This window comes from Trachypithecus francoisi, unplaced genomic scaffold (assembly GCF_009764315.1).
Source record: "Trachypithecus francoisi isolate TF-2019V2 unplaced genomic scaffold, Tfra_2.0 Lachesis_group5, whole genome shotgun sequence".
Lineage (NCBI taxonomy): Eukaryota > Metazoa > Chordata > Mammalia > Primates > Cercopithecidae > Trachypithecus > Trachypithecus francoisi.
The window spans coordinates 60,214,021-60,235,152 of record NW_022681470.1 but is presented as its reverse complement, the minus strand read 5'-3'; the positions used below and the strand labels follow the sequence as shown (position 1 = coordinate 60,235,152).

Here is a 21,132-nt window from a genome sequence, read left to right as displayed (position 1 = left end):
CCAGGATGGTCTCGATCTTCTGACCTCGTGATCTGCCCGCCTTGGCCTCCTAAAGTGCTGGGATTACAGGCGTGAGCCACCGCGCCCAGCCAAAACAGAATATTTTTAAACATTCATGTCCTAGAAGTCCAAGACATAATCATCAAGGACCATTTGGGGCCAGACCACCAACTAGAGACGGAGTTGTGTCAGTCCCAGTTCTTAGTTTGCAAACAACAGAAACTGAAATTAGCTGATTTAAACAGAACGAGAATTCATTTGTTTGTTTGTTTAAAGGGGGATGGCCTATCAGGTAGTTCTGGGAGGGCTCTAGACCAACCTTGAGGGCATGCAACCAGAAACAACACCCAAGAACCCAAGTTCATGCCCATAAAGACCCCCCACACCACGCTGGCACAGACGCGGGAGCTCCATTTATGAGAACTGCTGCTGTTCCTGCCTATGGAATCTGGAGACCACTGCCATCACTGCCCTACCCTCACCAGAGTGGGTTCCACAGGGCCTTTGCTTTATCATGTCATTAACTTTCAATTCCAAGTCAAATTGGCAGAACCAAGTCAGGGGCTAGTGCCCTACCAGCAAATGAGACTAGGAGGTGAGTATCTGGCAATCTCATATTTCATAACAGGAGTCAGGCTCTGTCTCACATAGTGGGGAACTTCCCAAAATAAATAAAGGGCTCAGATGCCAAATAGCCAAAAAATAGAAGATTTTCCTTTCAGGAAATCTGTGGAAAGGGTCTGTGAGGTGTATTCATCTTTTTTTCTTTTTTTTCCCCTTGAAAAAAAGTAACTGGTAACTGCTGTTAGCCGGTCCAGAGTGCAGTGGTGCAATCACAGCTCACTGCAGCTTTGACTTCCAGACTCAGCAATCCTTCCACCTCAGCCTACCAAGTAGCTAGGACCACGAGTGCCCACCACTATGCCCGGCTAATTTGGTTTTTAATTTTTGTAGAGACAGGGTCTTGCTACGTTGCCCAGGCTGGTCTTAAGCTCTTGAGCTCAAACCATCTTCCTGCCTCAGCCCTTCAAAGTGCTGGGATTACAGATGTGAACCACTGTGCCTGGTCTTGCATTCATCCATATACCAACCACCAAGACAGCTCTGTGGAACTGGGTAAGAGAGACATCAACAGGGGTATAGGATGTCCTTATATAAATTAGGACTGCCACATACAAACACCTCCTTCTTCTTAATCCAGAAACATCTCATCCTGGTGAAAGCTAACACTGCTTCGAATCTGGCTTCAGATCCACATTACCCATGTCTATTTGTTCCCTAGGGCTGCCATAACTAAGTACCCACAAACTGAGTGGCTTAAAACAATTTTTAAGATGTATTTATTTTGTCATAGTTCCAGAGGCCAGAAGTCCCAAGTCAAGGGTTTGCAGAGCCATGCTTCTTCCAAAGGCTCTAGGACTCCTTCCTTGCCTTGTTCGGCTTCCGGTGGCTCCTGATGTGCCTTGGCTTGTCTTCACCTTCCTGCGTCCTCACATGGCCACCTTCTCCCTGTCTCTCTACGTCTTCTGCTTCTTATAAATACACCAGTCATAGCCAGACACAGTGGCTCACACCTGTAATCCCAGCACTTTGGGGGGCCCAGCCAGGCAGATCACCTGAGGTCGGGAGTTCGAGACGAGCCTGACCAACAAGGTGAAACCCCATCTCTACTAAAAATGCAAAATTAGCCAGCTGTCGTGTCAGGTGCCTGTAATCCTAGTTACTCAGGAGGCTGAGGCAGGAGAACCGCTTGAACCCAGGAGGTGGAGGTAGCAGTAAGCTGAGATTGTGCCATTGTACTCCAGCCTGGGCAACAAGAGCGAAACTCCATCTCAAAAAAAAAAAAAAAGAAGACACCAGTCATCAAATTTCAGGCCCACCCTCATTCATTAGGATCTCATCTTTTAAATTATTTTTATTTTTAATTATTACAGACACGTAATATTTGTACATATTTATCTTATGATCTCAACTTGACCCTTAATTAATTATAACCGCAAAGACCTTGTTTCCAAATAAATCATATTGTAAGGTTCTGGGTGGATATGGATCCTGGGGGGACACGATTCAACACACTGTACCATCTAACAGGGACTTCCGTAAGGCAGACAAAAGAGCTTCATCTAGGATATCAGACAGATGTTTCCAGGGCCTTGGGAATGGAACACCAGCCAAGCACTAAGGCCCAGGCACCTGAGACCCAGACCTTGGTGTATGATACCCTGACAACAGCAAAAACAGCCCAAGGAAGGCATCGTCCATTCACCAAACTAAACAACAGAGAAAAAGAAAAGGTTGGTGTATACAGGTGACAACTCACATTTATTTTTTCTTTTCTTTTCTTTTCTTTTCTTTTCTTTTCTTTTCTTTACTAATAGAGGTGGGGTCCTGCCATGCTGACCAGGCTGGTCTCGAACTCCTGGCCTCAAACCATCCTCCCATCTTGACCTCCCAAGGTGCTGGGATTACAGGTGTGAGCCACCACGCCCAGCTCACATTTGTCCTTGAGTCTATATCTTTCCTTACTTTGTCAATTATGAAACATTTAAAAACCTACAATGGGCTGGGCGCTGTGGCTCATGCTGTAATCCCAGCACTGTGGGAGGCTGAGGCGGGCAGATCATGAGGTCAGGAGTTCGAGACCAGCCTGTCCAATATGATGAAACCCCATCTCTGCTAAAAATACAAAAATTAGCCAGGTGTGGTGGAGCATGCCTGTAGTCCCAGCTACTGAGGAGGCTGAGACAGGAGAATCGCTTGAACCTCGGAGGCAAAGGTTGCAGTGAGCCAAGATCACACCACTGCACTCCAGCCTGGGCGACAGAGTGAGACTCTGTCTCAAGAAAAAAAAAGGAAAGGAGCAGAGTCTGCTGGCCCAGCACTGGGAATCTGGAGCTGGGAGCTGCCCGCTGAGCATGCAGCAACCGAACTGGTCCTCTTGCCAACCCACTCTAACACCCTCCATCAAGGAGGTGTGCTGTGGGAAAAGATGAGCTCCTTGCACCATTTTCTTGTTTTGTTTTGTTTTTTAGACAAGGTCTCAATCTCTTGCCCAGGCTGGAGTGCAGTAGCACAATCACGGCTCACTGCAGCCCAGCTAGTTTAAAAATTTTTTTGTACAGACAAGTTTTCCCTATGTTGCCCAAGCTGGTCTCGAACTCCTAGGGCTCAAGCAATCTACTCACTTTAGCCTCCCAAAGTTCTGGGATTAAAGGCATGTGCCACTGAACCTGGCTACCTTGCATCTTTTCTTGGTGACCTGGCCTAAGGAGCAAATGCCGAGATTAGAGGGCTACACTAGCACTCTTCTTCCTCTTGTAGAAGGGGGAAGAGAGATGGCCCTTTCATCCCAGGGTGGGACAGGCAGGGACAACAGTACCCCCAAAGTCCCATCCAGGGTCCACCCCAGAGTAGCAGCTGCAGCTATAATGGCTGTATTGGCATTTGTAAAGAGCGGTAGTGGCAGGTGCAGGCGGGAAAGCATCAGGAACAGGCACTGCGTGACTGCAGGTGAAGGGCAACATCAAGGGTGAGGAGGAGAGCAGTCCACAGTGAATGCACTATCATCCCAAGCCTAGGACAACGCATCAGGCCATGGCTCATGAACACTGAAGGCAGCAGCAAGGGTGGTTTGTAACACTGAAAGGACAGAAAGGGAGAGGTAAGGGGCCAGCACTTGTGCTGGTTGGGGTGAGGTACATCCGCTGATTGTCACATCACCAGATGATCCTTTCATTGCAGGACAGAACTGAATAGGTTGAGGAACCATTGTTAGAAACCACAGTAGTGCCACACATCAATGTTTCATGTGTTAGTTGAGAAACCTGGTTAGATTGTAAATTCTTTAAAGGTAGGGATCATATCATATGATTCCTGCTAATACTTCCCAACAGTTAACACAGAGCTGCATTCATAAGTTTTTAATGACACCTGTGGAATCATATTATTTGGGGACCAATGAAAAGAGTGGCATGAAATGGATTTAAGCCCATTACACACTCACCCCTACCACACACTTTTTTAATGTTTTTGAGATGGAGTCTCGCTCTGTCACCCAGGCTGGAGTGCAGTGGTGCAATACCTGCTCACTGCAAGCTCCGCCTCCTGAGTTCATGCCATTCTCCTGCCTCAGCCTCCCAAGTAGCTGGAACTACAGGTGCCCACCACCTCGCCCAGCTAATTTTTTGTATTTTTAGTAGAAACGGGGTTTCACCATGTTAGCCAGGATGGTCTCGATCTCCTGACCTGGTGATCTGCCCGCCTCAGCCTCCCAGAGTGCTGGGATTACAGGCGTGAGCCACTGCGCCGGCGCCACACCACACCTTTTTTTTTTAACCCAGAAAATATAAAGTGCTTTCACTTCTATGACATTTCTTTCCCTGACACACCTATGCAGGAAGGAGACAGGTATGAGACACCCTACTTTACAGACAGGGTAACTGGGACCCAGCAAGCTTAATTGACTTGTCTCCCTAAAGGCCCAGACTCAAGACGGAACCCCAGTCTTACTGGCTCCCCATTGAACTGTATCCCGTCTCTGTGTGTTCCTTATCCTCCTCCCTGACCCCGCCGTCAGGCGTCACTGAAATGCCCCCGACGCATCACTGCTTTTGTTCTTAACAATGTGAAACATCAACCAAGCCCAGCAGGTGATAGAACTGGACAGCAGCCAGGGGTCTGTAAGCACTGAACAGCCAGTCTCCACATTCACTGAAGAGAATGTATGTATCAGCATGTGGTATGTTTCTGGCAGGCAAGAGAATGCAGAAGGGGTGAGTCTCCAGGTGACAAGAAAAGACTTCGGGAAAGGGATTTGGGGAAAACATACAAGTCCATCTTAGTGTTAATGTGCATATATGGAGAGAACATTTATGGAATGCTCTACCTAACAAAAGGAGAAAGTTAAATCCTATTAAAAAGGGAGTTGTAAGTCCTTGAGTGCTGCTGTTCTAAAAATTTTTGAGAGTTGGAAATTTGAAGAAAAGACCTTGAAGAAAATAGAAATTCAGTCTTGCCAAGAGATTTCTCCCTTAGCAAAAATCTAGGAGCTAAACGCAGGACCCATCCCAGGGCCTTGAAACCATATCACGTTGTATTCTGAGTCTCAAACTACTTTACTAATAGGACTTTAAATGTCCTTAAGATCTAGTGCTATCCCCAGCACCTAAATCAAGAATGGTGAGCTGAGGTAAAATATGAGAAAGAAATGCTCATTCATTTGTTATTAATACCTAAAATAATATCAGCATTTATTAGGCAATTATGTGCCAGGTATTTTATCACCATAATGCTAGGAGATAGTGCCATTATTATCATTAGTATTTTTCACAGGAGAAAACTGAGGCTCGGAGAGGTTAAGTAACTGCTCAAAGTAACACAGCCAGAAAGTGGCAGAGGCTAGGGTCGATTCATGGTCACCTGTCTCTTGAGTCTAAATCTCGCTGCTACTGTGCCAAATTCTTTGAGTTTGTAGGTGTGTGTGCGCTTCTGCGTCCTGGGGCAAGAGAACAACATCATTCAAGATTCGTTAAACCAAGTTTACAATGTACGTGCTGGGGAACTGCATGCTGTCTTAGAGGCTGAGGCTGGCGCCCGTGGCCACAGTACAATGGAGGGGGTGGTTAATCTGGTTTTAGAGGATGGCCGATTGGCGATGGCAGACAGATCAGGTAACTGGGCCCACAGGAGGGCGCGAGCACGCAGAGGCACGAGAAGAAAAGGAAGAGGGCCTGAGCCCGAACTTGGGGAAATCAATGCCCAAAGCCTGAGGGACTCTGGAGGGAGGACGGGAAAGGGCCAGAAGTTCACCCCCGAACTTCCAGATTGCTCAAGAAGCGCCGGGCGGGGCCCTGCAGTCGCTCAAGCTGCGAGGAGGACCTGAGAAGCGGGGACGCCTTCGAGGTCCTCGCTGAGCTCCGGCGCTGAGCTCCGGCGAGGACCTGAGCTCCGGCGGCAGGTGGCGAGAAGGCCCAAGCCCAGCGGTCGCCCCGCCTCGCCCCTTCCCTGCCTCCCCCTTCTCTGAAAGGCCCCATTCTCTACCGCCGCGGGGGGAGCAACTGCGCTGGGAAGCCACCTAGCGCCGGGCCCCACCTTCCTTTTTTCTTTCTTTCTTTTATTTATTTTTTTTTTTTCTTAATACTTTTCGGCCAAACGCAGCGGCGTCAGACAGGTCTTGGATTGGTCCGCGCCGCCCCCGAGCCAGCCAATCAGCAGCTTGTTGCCAAGGTGGGGATTCGCCAGAGCGGGAGGAGGCTGCTGCGCGCCTGTTGTTGCCCAGCGAAGAAAGCAGACTTGTGAGGGCGTTTGGTGGCGCTTTCAGGTCCCAGCCAGCTGCTCGTGGGGATTGAGGGACGTGGGTGGGTAGCTGGGGGGTGAGAGGCCGAGGGCCCATATCCGGGAGGGAGGGAGCCAGTCACCTGCTTGCCTTCGCAGGCCCAGCCGGCGCTGTCTCCCTCCTCCCCGAAGCTTCCTTGCCGGGCAGGTTTGACTCTAGGCAGCCGGTGTGGGATCGCCTTGGCCGAAGCGGTCCCGTGTTGAAAGGCATTGCCGTTGTCTCCTTACCCTCACCACCAAGCATACTGAGGAATAGGGACCTGCGAACGTGAGAAGGTGCAAAAAACACCCAACTAACTTCTGAGGCAGACCAGGCTATGACCTGAAGACAGTGCTGTCTTGCAGTGTGTGCCCCAAAAGGGACCAGCTGACCTCGCAGGCCCGGAGGGGCTAATGAGAGAGTGAAAAGGGCCCCGGGAAGCAGAAGACGTAAATCGCACACCTCCGCGTGTAACAATAATGCCCAAACCGCCACAAAGCAAGGGTCTGGACGGTAGGGTCTCACTTTTCCAACCATAACTCAGTTACACAAGGGAGAAAGGGCGGAGGCAAGTCTACCCCTCACACATTCTCCTTTGGCCTCATATTCAATTCCCCAATCCTGTTTCTCTCAGTTTCCATTGTGTAACCTAGATAAATGCCTCCTGTTCTAGTAATGGCCATAATAATATTTAATCACATTTATTGTGTACTTTCTAAGAGCGGGGTACCCTTCTGAGCACCTCACAAAAATCAATCCTCCCAACAATACCAACTAGGAACTACTTTTATCCGATCTTAAGGTTGAAAAAACAAGCAGTGAGAAGTTAGGTAACTTGCCTGTTGTCACAGAGCTAGCTGTACCTAGGTAGTCTGTCTCCACCTGGGAAACCCATCTGACTTTGCTCTAGAAGATGTGGACATTCCTGCTATATTGCCAAAGGAAAAGGCTAGAATGGTTGCCTTTTAGAAACACCACATGCCCCCCACCCAAGAGCAGGACTTTCAGTTAAGGCCCTTAGGACTCTCAAGACTTCTCCAGACTCCCAAGAGATTCCCCGTGTGGCTTCACCACACAAAATGAAAACAGATAAAATGCTGAATTTTATAGCTGAATTTCACCACTATGCAAAAAAAAAAAAATGGAGCCAGAGAAAATCCTCCCATCTGTGCAGTGCTGATCCCCTGGACCAACCTGGAGCATGCCTCAGAGCCAGGAGAAAGGTGAAGTATTCATCCCCCAAACTTCACAGCTTTGTTGTATGTTTTCAAAATGGATCTCGCTTAGGACAGACACCAACTTTGAAGTTGGGCAATGGTGTTAAGGGGTACAGAAAGAAGAGGCTGAGAACCTGCCCCCAGCTGGTGTTGGGAAAGGCTATTTTCAGGGCGCTGCTTGGGTCGGGAGGGCAGTCGGCTGTTTCACTTCCCATTCCCCCGTGCTCTCACTCTCTGAGCCCTGCCTCTGGCTCAGTCTCCCCTACTCCCATCCTCCACCCCATCCTCCACCCTGCACCCGTTTCCCAGCTCCTGGGGCACACCATCTGCTTGTCCTCCCCCTTCCCAAGGGACTTAGCTCATCGAATAGAGACCTTTAAATAATGAAACGCCCCAAAGCCTCCCCACACTGATCCCCAGCCCCTGGCTGGGGTGTTTATTCAAAGACCAGGAGCTGGGCTGGAGGGCTGCCAACCCCACCGCCTCTATTCAGTTCCTTTCTTTTCCTGCTCAGCTGCCGGGCGGTGGCTAATGGGTCTTTTCTCTGTCTTTGGCCCGTCCGCCTGCCAGGCCTAGTGCACAGAAAAATGCAAACAAAAAGAACAGAACTGTAAGGAGGAAGCAGGACTTTGGATGTCAGCTCTTCCAGGCTAGGGGTGGGGAGGGAGGAGGACACCAGATCCACCTCACACTGGGAAAGGGACAGGGACGAGGGTGGAGAGAGAGGACCCAGAGGCTTGGCCTGCTCCTCATCCCAATGCAGGAGCCAGAGCATCTCCCTCTGACTCTGGGGAGCTGTGTGACCAAAGGAGGAGGGGGAGAGTTTGTGAGTGGGGAGGGGGTGTCACTTGAGTGGTTTGGGGCTTGGGCAGCATCCTCATGCAAATTAACCTGGTGAGTCACTGAAAGTTTGGTCCAGACACAAAGAAGCTGCTTCTCTCACCCGTGGCCTCCCTCCACTACAGCAGCCCCCCTCCCCAGCCAACCAAACAAAAGGCCCAAGCCCAGCGGTGCGTGAAGGAGTGAATGGGCGAGACCTTCCCTGGTGACGTCCCACCAGACAGATGGCAACAGTTGCCCCACACCAGTTGCAAGCCTCCTTTCATCCTTCTCCCAAGTCATAAAGGAGAAAGACCCCAGTCCCTCTAGAGCCCATCAGCATCTCAGGGCCAACCCGAAGGCAGGATGGGGGCTAGAGGGTGGGTTGCCAGGGAGCAGGAGGTGAGAGGGGAACTGACGCTGCATGTTTGGCTGGAAAACAAAAGTGTGTTGAAAGCACGGGCACTGCGGCCAGCCTGCCCATCTGTCCTCCTTTGGGGAAGCTCTGCCCCCACACTCCTCCTCAGCTTCTGGCCAGCTCTGCGCAGAGCCGGGGCCCCTGGGAAGGAAGACTTCAGTTTGGGGCAGCAGCACTAAGCCACAGTAATTTGGTACTTTATACTTTGAGGCTTTCATCAGGCAAACATCCCGGACCGGCATTGTTTCGCCTCTTCAGAAATGGGTCTAAGTGGAAAATCCAAGGCCTCTGGGACAGGTGGGGAATAGTGGGATCTGGGTGCTCTACAGTTTAATGATAAAGTTGGAGTTGTTCCAGAATGGGATTCTATTAAAATCATCCACACATTCCCGCAAACATTAAGAAGCTAGGAGTGGGCCAGGAGTCAGAAAACTCAGCTTCCAGTCTCAGCTCACCGTCTGCGTGTTGTGTAATTCTGGGCAAGTCATCTGGGTTTTCCGAGTTCTAGTTTCCTCTCTGTAAACTGGGGAGTTAAGAACCCCCACTGCCCTACCTCCTAGTGTGGTAGAGAGCAAGCTGATGCCCAATCTAGTGCCTGGTAAACAGGAGAAGCTGCGCAAGGCTCTCCTCTCAAGTTCCCCACACCCACATCTCCCAGGAAGTGGAGTGGGCATGGCACTTTAAACATAGTTCAAAGTACTTCACATCTATTACTTCATGAGGCAACTGAGAGTAGAAAGGTCTAAGGCTGTGCAGAGATCTTTTTTTAGAGAGTAGGGATGGAGGCTGAGCTAAGGCTAGTGTCCTCCCCGCACCCTCCTGAATCTCAGATTTTTGTCTCCCTTCTCCCTCTGCCTTCCATCAATCTAGCCTGACTTGGGAGGATTTAAGGGGAACTCTGGGCTAAGGTGCTAAGAGTTTATTTATTGAGGTCAATACATTCAGAATAAAAGGGAGTCATCCCTATGTCTTAATCAAAGGTTTACTAAAGTCATGATTCTGAGGCCATAGGCATGCTTTCTTCTAGGCTAAATGCTGCTGCTGTTCTTTCTGCAGAGAGCTAAGCTGGTGATGCTGGTGTCAGGGGAGGATAGGAAGCATGGGGGAGCAAAGTGGCTACCCAGAGAACACAGGGAACAGCACTTGACCCTCTCCTAACTAGCCTCATGCCCTGCTCTTCTGCCCACCCACCTGACCTCCTGTTGTTTGTGTTGGCCAAAGCTCCAGTGCCCAGAAGTGGTTGGAATGTCTTCTGCTGGGCATAAATAAGGTAGTAAAGACATGCTAGCTGCAAAGGCATTTCTCGAAACATCTGTCTTTCCCAATCCTTGCTCAAGCTAACCTCACCCATCTCTGATCTTTTCCACTTGTGTACCTAACATCCAAGCACTGATGTAGATCATTCTATGTAATTCCATTAGTTTGCATTCAATCCCATGTAGTTAGTGTTTTAGGTACTTTGATATATAATTTTCCTGTCACCTCCTTTGGACTGGCAACACTGCAGACCAATCCCTGTTCTTTCTCCTCTGCTCTCCTCTCTCCCTGTGCTTCTCGAAGGGACCTGTCTCTGCCCATAAGAGGGCACTTACTGCAGGACACTCATTACTTGCCTGCCAGACTGATGGCTGAAACCTCAAAACCATAAAAAATGGGTTTCAAGCTGCCAGTTGCAGCTGGCCCCATGCTAGACCCAGATAACAACCTCTGGACTCCAAGGCCAGCATGGATCCACATCAATCCCTCACATTCAAATAGCACCATCATCTCAACAAGTGCTTTTACATCCTGTTCCACCCCCCCTGGATATCTTTGAATGTCATCCTAGGAAACAATCAGTGCTCCGTTTTCTTTCCCCTGGGGAGGTGTCACAGGAGAAGCCTATTGGTCAAGCAGCAATTATGACAGCGATTATTTTCCTTTTGTGAAAACAAGAGAAGCCACTGAGACCTAAGCCTCCACCCTGAGCAGGCTCCAGTAAGAAAGGAAGTGGGTCACAGTGGACACAAGGAGTTCCTGTGTTTTGTACCAGGGCTGGGAAGTCAGCGGCTGAAAGTCCTGATTAGGATGATGCAACCCATCTAGCTGGCCAGTCGGTATTGAACTGGGATTTCTCCAATTGGAGCGGAGCAAAGGGTAAAAGAGAGGCTTCCCTAAAAAGTCTAGACTATCTGGTCTCCTCAGTCCCTCTGGCTTCAGCTTCATTCCCAGGTACTGTGTTAGATGCAGATGCTGTGTGAATGTTGGACAACATCAGAGGTGATCTCTAGGACCTTATATTTTAGTTGAAATATGACATACGCACAAAAAAGAAACCCATGGAATACACCCAGTGGGAGGGAGCAGTGGCTTCTTGCTATAAGAACTCAGCAGGTTTTTAAAACATCACTTAACATTAGGATGAATGGCAATGATTTCACAGGGGAGAGGTGATCTGAGCTTGGTCATAAGAGATGTATAAGATTGGGATGCCAGACTTCTCATCTTATGTAGGCTATCTGCAAAGTGAACTGTGGCTTTGTGTAAAAGTTTCTGGATTCCAGAAGACAAGAGCACGAAGCGTGACAAGAAGAAATAGAAGAAACCCTGGGGTTTTTGCTGTAATTTTTCTTGTGTATTCAGTCAGCCTTGGATTCAAGCCTGACTGCCAGTTACAAGCACTGTGCCCATAGGTAATTTGCTTAACCTTCTGAGCCTGTTTCTTCATCTATCGTCTAAAGGTAATAATGCCAATGCTATGGAACTGCTCTGAGGAGGCCAGGCATGGTGGCTCAAGCCTGTAATCCCAGCACTTTGGGAGGCCAAGGCAGGTGGATAGCATGAACTCAGGAGTTTAAGACCAGCCTGGGCAATATGATAAAATCCTGTGTCTATAAAGAATACAAAGGTTAGCTGGGTGTGGTGGTGCATGCCTGTAGTCCCAGCTATTCCGAGGGCTGAGGCAAGAGAATTGCTTGAGCCCGGGAATTTGAGGCTGCAGTGAATCAAGATCATGCCACTGTAAGCCAGCCTGGGTGACAGAGTGAGACCTTATCGGGGAAAGAGAAAAGAGGAGGGGAGAGAAGGGGAGAGGAGGGGAGGGGAGAGGAGGGGAAGAGGGGAGAGGAGAGAAGAGGAGAGGAGGGGAGAGGAGGGGAAGAGGGGAGAGGAGAGAAGAGGAGAGGAGGGGAGAGGAGGAGAGGGAAGAGGAGGGGAGAGGGGGGGAGGGGAGTATAGGAGAAGGGAGGGGAGGGAACAGGAGGGGAGGGGACAAGGGAGGGAAGAAGAGAGGGAGGGAAGGAAAGAAGGGAAGGATCACACATACACAGACGAGTGTATCATTTTAGCTGGACTGGAAAAACTGGAACCAAAAATACTGTCCTGCCTTCTTGGGAAGAGTGTCCAGGGGGAAACCCATGACAGTGTCTCTGTACCAAGCTGGCTGGATTTGGGGACCTTGGTGAAGATGGGGAATGTGTAGCTGTTTCAGGTCTCAGATAAGGAAATGGAGGCTTTGCCAAGATCTTGCCGTCCCCTCCTGGCCTTTGCCTGGGGAGGCAGTGCCGTCCATTTCATGGCAGGTAGACAGCGGAGGTAGACCCAGTACTACTTGGGCTTCTCATGTAGGGATTAGAGTCCAGGGTGGCCTAAGGTCCTTGGGGTGACTGACACTTTAGGCCCTGACCCTACCCTTTTCCTCCTGGAAAGAATGGAGGTTGGAAGCTTATGAAATGACCTCCTCCAGCCTGACCCGACAGAAGTGTCTGCCCTGCTCAGGAGGCCTTCTTCCTCCCTGGTCCCCTAACTGTTTACAGGCTCTCAGAAAGGCAGGTGTCAGGAGGCAGCTGCTGCTTGTGGTTAACTCCCCCTAGATACAGGAGCACCAGCCTTCCCCACACCCACTGCCATTGGCTAACAGGAAGCCAAAACAGACTCCCTCTCTCCGCCCTCTGCCACCCCAGCCAGTAAATAGAGTACAGGAAACACCTGGAGGAGCAGGCAGCTGGCAAGGGAACAGTCTGCCCGTGAAGAAAGGGTTTGCAAGGGAGTAGCTAGGCTGGGGAGGAGCTGGGGGAGGGAGTTAGGCGCTTAATTGCACTTCTCACAGCACCCACCAGCTGCGGGGAACTAACAGCTGAGTTGCTGAAATGATCCATCCCCCTATCATACACAGTATGATACACAGTAAAGGGATCATACACATACACAGTACACAGTAAAGGGATCATCCCTCTCTAGCACCAGCTTGCCTTGAGCGAGGACACGAGCAATCATACAAGAAAGACTCTTCAGAAGGCTTTGCCTCTTCACCCTCAGCCAGAGCTTCTCAACCTCTGTGAACAGTGTAAAAGTAAATCTGTGGTCCAGGCATGAAGACTGAATCATCAGTCTTCATTAGCCCACGTGATGTGAAAGCCCATGTAATGTGAAAGCTCATTCCAAAGAGAAGTCTCCAGTTTTTTTCAAACTTACCTAGATCTCCATCTGTGTCTGCCTATTTACTGCTTATAATTTCAAGTTGTTGAGGTTCAGGGTGGAACTGACCTCACCAAGATCAAATGAAGCCCTGCCATCAGCATCCACCCAAGAACGTGCTCACTAGTGTGTAGACCTTGTGCCGGGAACCATGTATGCAGGCTGGCTTAGCTTACAGAGCTCCCTTACTCCCTCTTAGGAGATTCCCAAATAGAGCACTTTTCCTTTTAGGTTTAGAGTGGGAGGATGGAGCGGTGGTGAGGAGGGGACACTTGCCCCATGGCTACCTGAGGACCACACTGTAGTTTGTTGAACCCGTATGTTTCATCCAGCAGTCAGTGTACTTAGGCCTGCTCCATGCAGAGTGGTAGACAAGCACATGGAGGTGAAAAAGGAAATAGAAAACAGTGGTTCCTGCCATGGAGGTGTGAGTGACGACAGTTGGAGAGGGGAGAAGGGCTTGCAGAGCCATCAGACATCAACTCAAAGCAATGTGCTGCCGGCCCAGTGGCTCACGCCTGTAATCCCAGCACTTTGGGAGGCCGAGGCCACCAGATCACTTGAGGTCAGGAGTTTGAGACCAACCTGGCCATCGTGTTGAAGCCCTGTCTCTACTAAAAATACAAAGTTAGCCTGGTGTAGTGGCACGTGTCTGTAATCCCTGCTACTTGGGAGGCTGAGGCAGGAGAATGGCTTGAACCTGGGAGGTGGAGGTTGCAGTGAGCCGAGATCACACCACTGCACTCCAGCCTGGGTGAAGGAGTGAGATTCCATCACACACACACACAAACACACACATACACACACAAAGCAATGTGCTGTGTTGGCCATAAAAAGTGTGAACAGTAGTAAACTATGTGTGTACCTCCTTAAGGGGTTCTGAAGTAAGAAGTATGTCATAAAGATGTGAGCCGTTTTAAACCATATGCATGAATGCTGGAAATCCCTGAGGTAAGAATGTATATAGAGGACAAGTGGAATTATTCAGGGAAGGCATCCTGAAGAGGCAGTGGTAAAGGAAAACAGCATCGATGCTGGAGACAGGCACACATAGGTTTTAAACCCATTTCCACCACTTTCCTCTTTTAGTTACTGGTGTCTTGCTTTCTTCATCTGTGAATCTGAGGTCCTAAGATCTCAGAGACTGCATTAGAGATACTGTGTGTAAGGGACCAGGCAGAGTCCCTGGCAATAGTGAGTGTTCAGCACACAGTAGTGCTCACATCCTAGAAGAAAGTGATTTGTGCCATGTCAATTGGCAAATTACAGAAATTTGCAGATGTTGGCAAAGCTGCAAGGAAAGGTGAGCAGGAGACAATTTGGTAAAGGGTTCTGGCTGGTTGGGCTACTGCACAAGGAGTTTGGGGTTGGAAAGACTGAAAGAGCCCTAGGATTCCCATCTTAGGGATACAGAATGGCAAAGAAAGTCAGCAGGAAGGGAATGGCATGATGAAAATAGAGTTTGCATGCTCGCTTCGGCAGCACATATACTAAAATTGGAACAATACAGAAATTAGCATGGCTCCTGCACAAGGATGACACACAAATTTGTGAAGCATTCCATATTTTTATAAATTAAAAAAATTGGGGGGAAAGAAAAGAAAATAGAGTTTGCGTTGTCCTAGGATAATGGTCAGTCCGGTGGTAGGGCAAGGAGGTCAGGGGGCTGTTATATGAATGTTTAACAGAGGACAAGACCTGGGTTATGTGCTGGCAGGAAATAGAACAGAAGAAATAGATTTTTTTTTTTTTTCTGTTCCATGTGGAAACGAAAATAGAATGGTAAGAGATCATTTAGCACAAGTGACTCATTTTACAGATGGGAAAACTGAGGCTCACGAAGGAGAAAAGGTGGTGCAATGATGTTATCTGCAGTCATTGTGGATTTTTCATGAGATGATTTATAAACTAAACACTTTCAAAGGAAGGAAGGAAGGAGGGAGGGAGGGAGGGAGGGAAGCGAAATGCAAACTGAGGCTCAGAGTGCTAAAGGGACTTGTTCAAGATATCGAAGACTTCTATTACAAGATATTGTCAGCCCTGAAGCTAGGCCCCCTATTTCCTAACAACTCCTACCCCAGTGCCATTTCCATCAGCCCCCAGTCAGCCTCCAAAGTAGACATTGGGAAGGATTTCTCTGGATAGAATCAGCGTTTAGTAGCTGTGGAATCCATTCTGCCTCTCCTGCTGCTGAGGCCAGAGTCCTTTCCTGGCGTCAGCCCAGCTTTCTTCTCTCCAGGTGGTTACCTTTTGGGTAAATCCACTTAGGGAGTTAATTGATAACGAAGGCTCTCCCATATTATGATTTAAAGTGTGAACACCCACATCCAAGTGACATTTACATTTCACTGAGAGGTGCTTAAAGACCTAAAAGCCTGCAAGATTCAGAGGACCAAGTTTTCTTAAGGTGCAATCACAGGTTCCTAGTGAGTCCCAGCTCAAAATAGGTGACTGGGCTTAATTTTTTTTCTTCCACCCCTAATCTAAATTCCTATCATCCACTAGCCTCCACTCTTGGCAACTTTGACATTCATTTGTTCAACCAGAATTCACTAGTACCTACTAAGTACCAGACACTGTTCAGGCAAGGTCTCTGGCCTACATTCTAGCTATACATTCAACCGAACATCATGGGAACTCAAGGGAAGGCCACATAGGCCAGTTTGTGAAGGGGAGATGTCACTGAAAAATGTGAACTTGAAAGTGTGAACAGTGAACAGTGAACACTGGAAAAGTGTGAACTTGAAAACCTGAGTGAACCTGGCTAAAGTAGGTGGATAGGAAGGGGACAGGGCATTCCTTGAGCAAAGGCCTGGAGGCTGCAGTCCCAAGCGCAAGTTTAACGGGTACCACCAGTTGAAGGTGGGGAGAGCTGCTTTTTGTCTAATTTTAGGGTGAAGAGGCCCCTTGTGTGCCCTCATTTCTATCAGGAACATGCCAGAATGCTCCTTCCTAGAGATTGTGGCCATAGGGACAGCCTTCCACTGAGGTGCCCAACGCAGAGATTCACTGCTAGCTTGGGGAGTATGGTTGAAAACCCCTACATCCCATTCCCAGGTGGCCCCAGGTACATCACAGGCCACAAGTTGGGAGCACACGCAGATATGTACTTTAAAAAAACAGCATTTAACACTTTCAAAAAATTAGTTGCCATCATTAGAGTTTAGGGAGATGTCAAATAAACATCTACATTTCAGGCTGCTCTTGAAAATTACAATCTCTGAAATCACTGGCCTCATGACTGGCCTCTCATGATTGCAGTGGACTGGAGCTAAGGAACAGGGGTTCTTTTCAGACAAGGTTTGAGCTCACTCCTCAAGTTTACCCTGGCTTTTGTCCAGCCAGCCTCACTTATCTACTGCCTGGTCCCACCCTCACTCCCGTGCCCATCAAATTTTAAATGGCCCTTCCCTGATGGTGATGTTAAGTAAAGCAGCTCTTGCTCCAAACTCACCCAGCTATTACCTCTTCTTATCTGATATGCCCTAGGCAACCTCTGCAGTTTACTGGACAAGAGTTGAATCAAGGGTCATTCTTGTTTATAGGAATGAGGGTGGAGAATGGAAGAGCCACTGGGAACAAAATGGCTTGGAGCTGCTGGGGCCCAGAGATCCAGGCTCACATCAGGGGAACGGATTGGCTGCATATCCAGGGCACACTCGTTTGTATAAGATCCTTATCCAGGGCCCTGGTAGCCTCTTAGACTGAGCTCAAACATTTTTCTTGCCAAAGAAGTGGTGTGGAGAGAAAGCCAGAGAGCTCAGGCTTGCTCTTCTCAGCTTCCCCATTTGTTTCTCTTCTGGGAAGGGAGAACCTGTGGGTGTACTCCACAGTTGGGCCGAGTGGAGGTAAGTAAAGCTGCTATTAGAAAACTTTCCCCACCCACTTTGTGTGTAAACGAGCACATAGCCCAGTTTGGTATTAATCCACAAGCAGACCATTGGAGCCAATGGGTTAAAGTTGCCCTGTGGCCCGCCAATAAGGTCAGATGCCTAGCAAGGATACTGTACACTTCTGCAAGAATGACAGAGGTCAGACATGAGTTCATTCAGTTATCAATCATTAATTCGGCAGGTATTTTAGAGTCCCTACTGTGGGCTACATATGACCCTAGAAAGGGCTTTTGGATTGTGCATATTTTCTTTGCCACAGCCTGGGCTGTGCATGTTTTTGTTTATTTTATTTTATTTTATTTACTTATTTATGTAGAGATGTGGTCTCACTATGTTGCCCAGGGTGGTCTCAAACTCCTGAGCTCAAGTGATCCACCTGCCATGGCCTCCCAAAATGCTGGGATTATAGGCATGAGTCACCACGCCTGGCCTGTGCATGTTTTTGTTTTGTTTTGTTTTAATTTTTCTTTTTTTGTTTGTTTGTTTGTTGTTTGTTTGTTTGTTTTGAGATGGAATCTTGCTCTGTCACCCAGGCTGGAGTGCAGTGGTACGATCTCAGCTCACCACAACCTCCACCTCCCTGGGTTCAAGCCATTCTCCTGCCTCAGCCTCCTGAATAGCTGGGATTATAGGCATGTGCCACCACACCCGGCTAATTTTTGTATTTTTAGTAGAGACGGGGTTTCGCCATTTTGGCCAGGCCAGTCTCAAACCCCTGAGCTTGTGATCCACCCGCTTCGGCATCCCAAAGTGCTGGGATTACAGGCCTGAGTCACCACGCCCAGCCCTGTGCATGTTTTTAAACAAAGGATTGAAAATCATCTTTGTAGGGAAGAGGCCGCAGGCTGCTTCTCGGATGGTGTTATCTTTAGCCATTCTTTTTTTTTTCTTTTTTTGAGATGGAGTCTAGCTCTGTCATCCAGGCTGGAGTGCACTGGGGTGGTCTCAGCTCACTGCAACCTCCGCCTCCCAGGTTCAAGCGATTCACCTGCTTCAGCCTCCTGAGTAGCTGGGATTACAGGTGTGTGCCACCACCCAGCTAATTTTTGTATTTTCAGTAGAGACGGGGTTTTACCATGTTGGTCAGGCTGGTCTCGACCTCCTGACCTCGTGATCCATCAGCCTCAGCCTCCCAAAGTGCTAGGATTACAGGCGTGAGCCACCGCACCCAGCCAGCTGTAGCCATTCTTGAAGGTACTAGTAGGTGCTATGATTTTAATAATGATTTCCTTCTAGTTAGCAGTATGCCAGAGTGTTCTTCTTCATTTTAGGACCTTTCATTTTAGAACCCTCTTCAGAGTCTTTAAGAAGATGAGGTGAATTTCTATTTAGAGCAACTATTCTCAGGCTGGGCATGGTGGCTCACACCTGTAATCCTAGCACCTTGGGCGGCTGAGGCGGGTGGATTACTTGAGGTCAGGAGTTCGATTCCAGCCTGGCCAACATGGTGAAACCCCATCTCTACTTAAAATAGAAAAATTAGCTGAGCATAGTTGCAGCATCTGTAATCCCAGCTATTCATGAGGCTGAGGCAGGAGAATCTCTTTTTTTTTTCTTTTTTTTAGGTTTTTTGTTATTATACTTTAAGTTCTAGGGTACATGTGCACAATGTGCAGGTTTGTTACATAGGTATACATGTGCTATGTTGGTTTGCTGCACCCATCAACTCATCTTTTACATTAGGTATTTCTCCTAATGCTATCCCTCCCCCAGCTCCCCACCTCCCAACAGGCCCCAGTGTGTGATGTTCCCCACCGTGTCCAAGTGATCTCATTGTTCAATTCCCACCTATGAGTGAGAACATGTGGTGTTTGGTTTTCTGTCCAAAAAAACAAGTTTGCTGAGAATGATGGTTTCCAGCTTCATCCATGTCTCTGCAAAGGACATGAATTCATCCTTTTTTATGGCTGCATAGTATTCCGTGATGTACATATGCCACATTTTCTTAATCCAGTCTATCATTGGTGGACATTTGGGTTGGTTCCAAGTCTTTGCTATTGTGAACAGTGCCGCAATAAACATACGTGTGCCTGTGTCTTTATAGTAGCATGATTTATAATCCTTTGGATATATACCCAGTAATGGGATGGCTGGGTCAAATGGTATTTCTAGTTCTAGATCCTTGAGGAATCGCCACACTGTCTTCCACAATGGTTGAACTAATTTACACTCCCACCAATAGTGTAAAAGCATTCCTATTTCTCCACATCCTCTCCAGCATCTGTTGTTTCCTGACTTTTTAATGATCACCATTCGTGAGATGGTATCTCATTGTGGTTTTGGTTTGCGTGTCTCTGATGGCCAGTGATGATGAGCATTTTTTCATGTGTCTGTTGGCTGCATAAATGTCTTCTTTTGAGAAGTGTCTGTTCATATCCTTTGCCCGCTTTTTGATGGGGTTGTTTTTTTCTTGCAAATTTGTTTAAGTTCTTTGTAGATTCTGGATATTAGCCCTTTGTCAGATGGGTAGGTTGCAAAAATCTTCTCCCATTCTGTAGGTTGCCTGTTCACTCTAATGGTAGTTTCTTTCACTGTGCAGAAGCTCTTTAGTTTAATTAGACCCCATTTGTCAATTTTGGCTTTTGTTGCCATTGCTTTTGGTGTTTTAGTCATGAAGTCCTTCCCCATGTGAGGCAGGAGAATCTCTTGAACCAAGGTGGCAGAGGTTGCAGTGACTGGAGATCACTCCCTTGCACTCCAGCCTGGGCAACAAGAATGAAACTCTGTTTCAAAAAAGAAAAAGAAAGAAAAGAAAGAAAAGAAAAGAAAGAAAAGAAAGAAGGAAGGAAGGAAGGAAGGAAGGAAGGAAGGAAGGAAGGAAGGAAGGAAGGAAGGAAGGAAGGAAGGAGTATTCTCTTTTTACTGAGTACTTAAATGTGCCAGGACAATTATAAGTAGCTTATGGATCTCATGTAGTCTTCGTAACAACATTTTGAAGTGGGCTATATTCTTCACTCCATTTTACAAAGGGGGAAATTGAGGCCTGGTTGAAGTCACTAGCCACCAGGTTGCACAGTGGATAGGTGGGTGGTACAGCTGAGATTAAACCTCCCTAGGCAGCCTAACACCAGAGCCTGAGCTCCTAACCTCTTTGTAGTACTGCTTCACGGTGTTTGCAAACTGAAACCTTATCAGGCAGTAGTCTGACCCAAGCAAAAAGTCATTAATTACTGTACTTCTCGGCCCAAATTACCTTTCAGTTCAACTAACTGACAGTAATGACAATAATGGTGCTAATTTGTCCCCCAGTGACTGGCAGTATAATGGGAAGGGATAATTTAGAATCAAAAGCTGAAAAAGCCTGGGTGAGAACCGTAATCCCAGCAGTTTGGGAAGCTGAGGCAGGAGGATTGCTTGAGGCCAGGAGTTTGAGACTGGCCTGGGCAATATAGCAAGACCCCATCTCTAAAAAAAAATAACAAAAAATTAGCCCACACCTTTAGTCCCAGCTACTCGGGAAGCTGAGGCAGGGGTATCACCTGAGACTAGAAGATGGAGGATGCAGTGAGCTGTGATCATACCACTGTACTCCAGCCTGGGCAACAGAGTGAAACCTTGTCTCAATAAATAAATAAATAAAAATAAATAGCCAAAGGAAAGAACATAGGTCATTTAATCCAAAGCTCTAATTTTTTTTTTTCAGACAGAGTATCACTCTGTTGCCCAGGCTGGATTGAGTGCAGTGGTGCAATCTTGGTTCACTGCAACCTCGGCTTCCCAGGTTCAAGCAATTCTCCTGCCTCAGCCTCCCAAGTAGCTGGGATTACAGGCGCCTGCCACTACACTCAGCTAATTTTTTGTATTTTTAGTAGAGACAGGGTTTCACCATGTTGGTCAGGCTGGTCTCGAACTCCTGACCTCGTGATTCGTCTGCCTTGGCCTCCCAAAATGCTGAGATTACAAGCATAAGCCACCACTCCCCGCTTTTTTTTTTTTTTTTTTTTTTTTGAGATGGAGTCTTGCTTTGTCATCCAGGCTGGAGTGCAGTGACTCAATCTTGGCTACTGCAACCCCTGC

At 48.1% G+C, this 21,132-nt stretch overlaps 1 non-coding gene across 1 annotated transcript; it reads left to right on the top strand.

Annotated features, from left to right (window-relative positions):
- Positions 1–14,688: 14,688 nt before the first annotated feature.
- Positions 14,689–14,792, top strand: LOC117076956. The gene has a single exon (XR_004434565.1). It is a non-coding gene; the product is annotated as a U6 spliceosomal RNA (small nuclear RNA).
- The last annotated feature ends 6,340 nt before the right edge of the window (positions 14,793–21,132 follow it).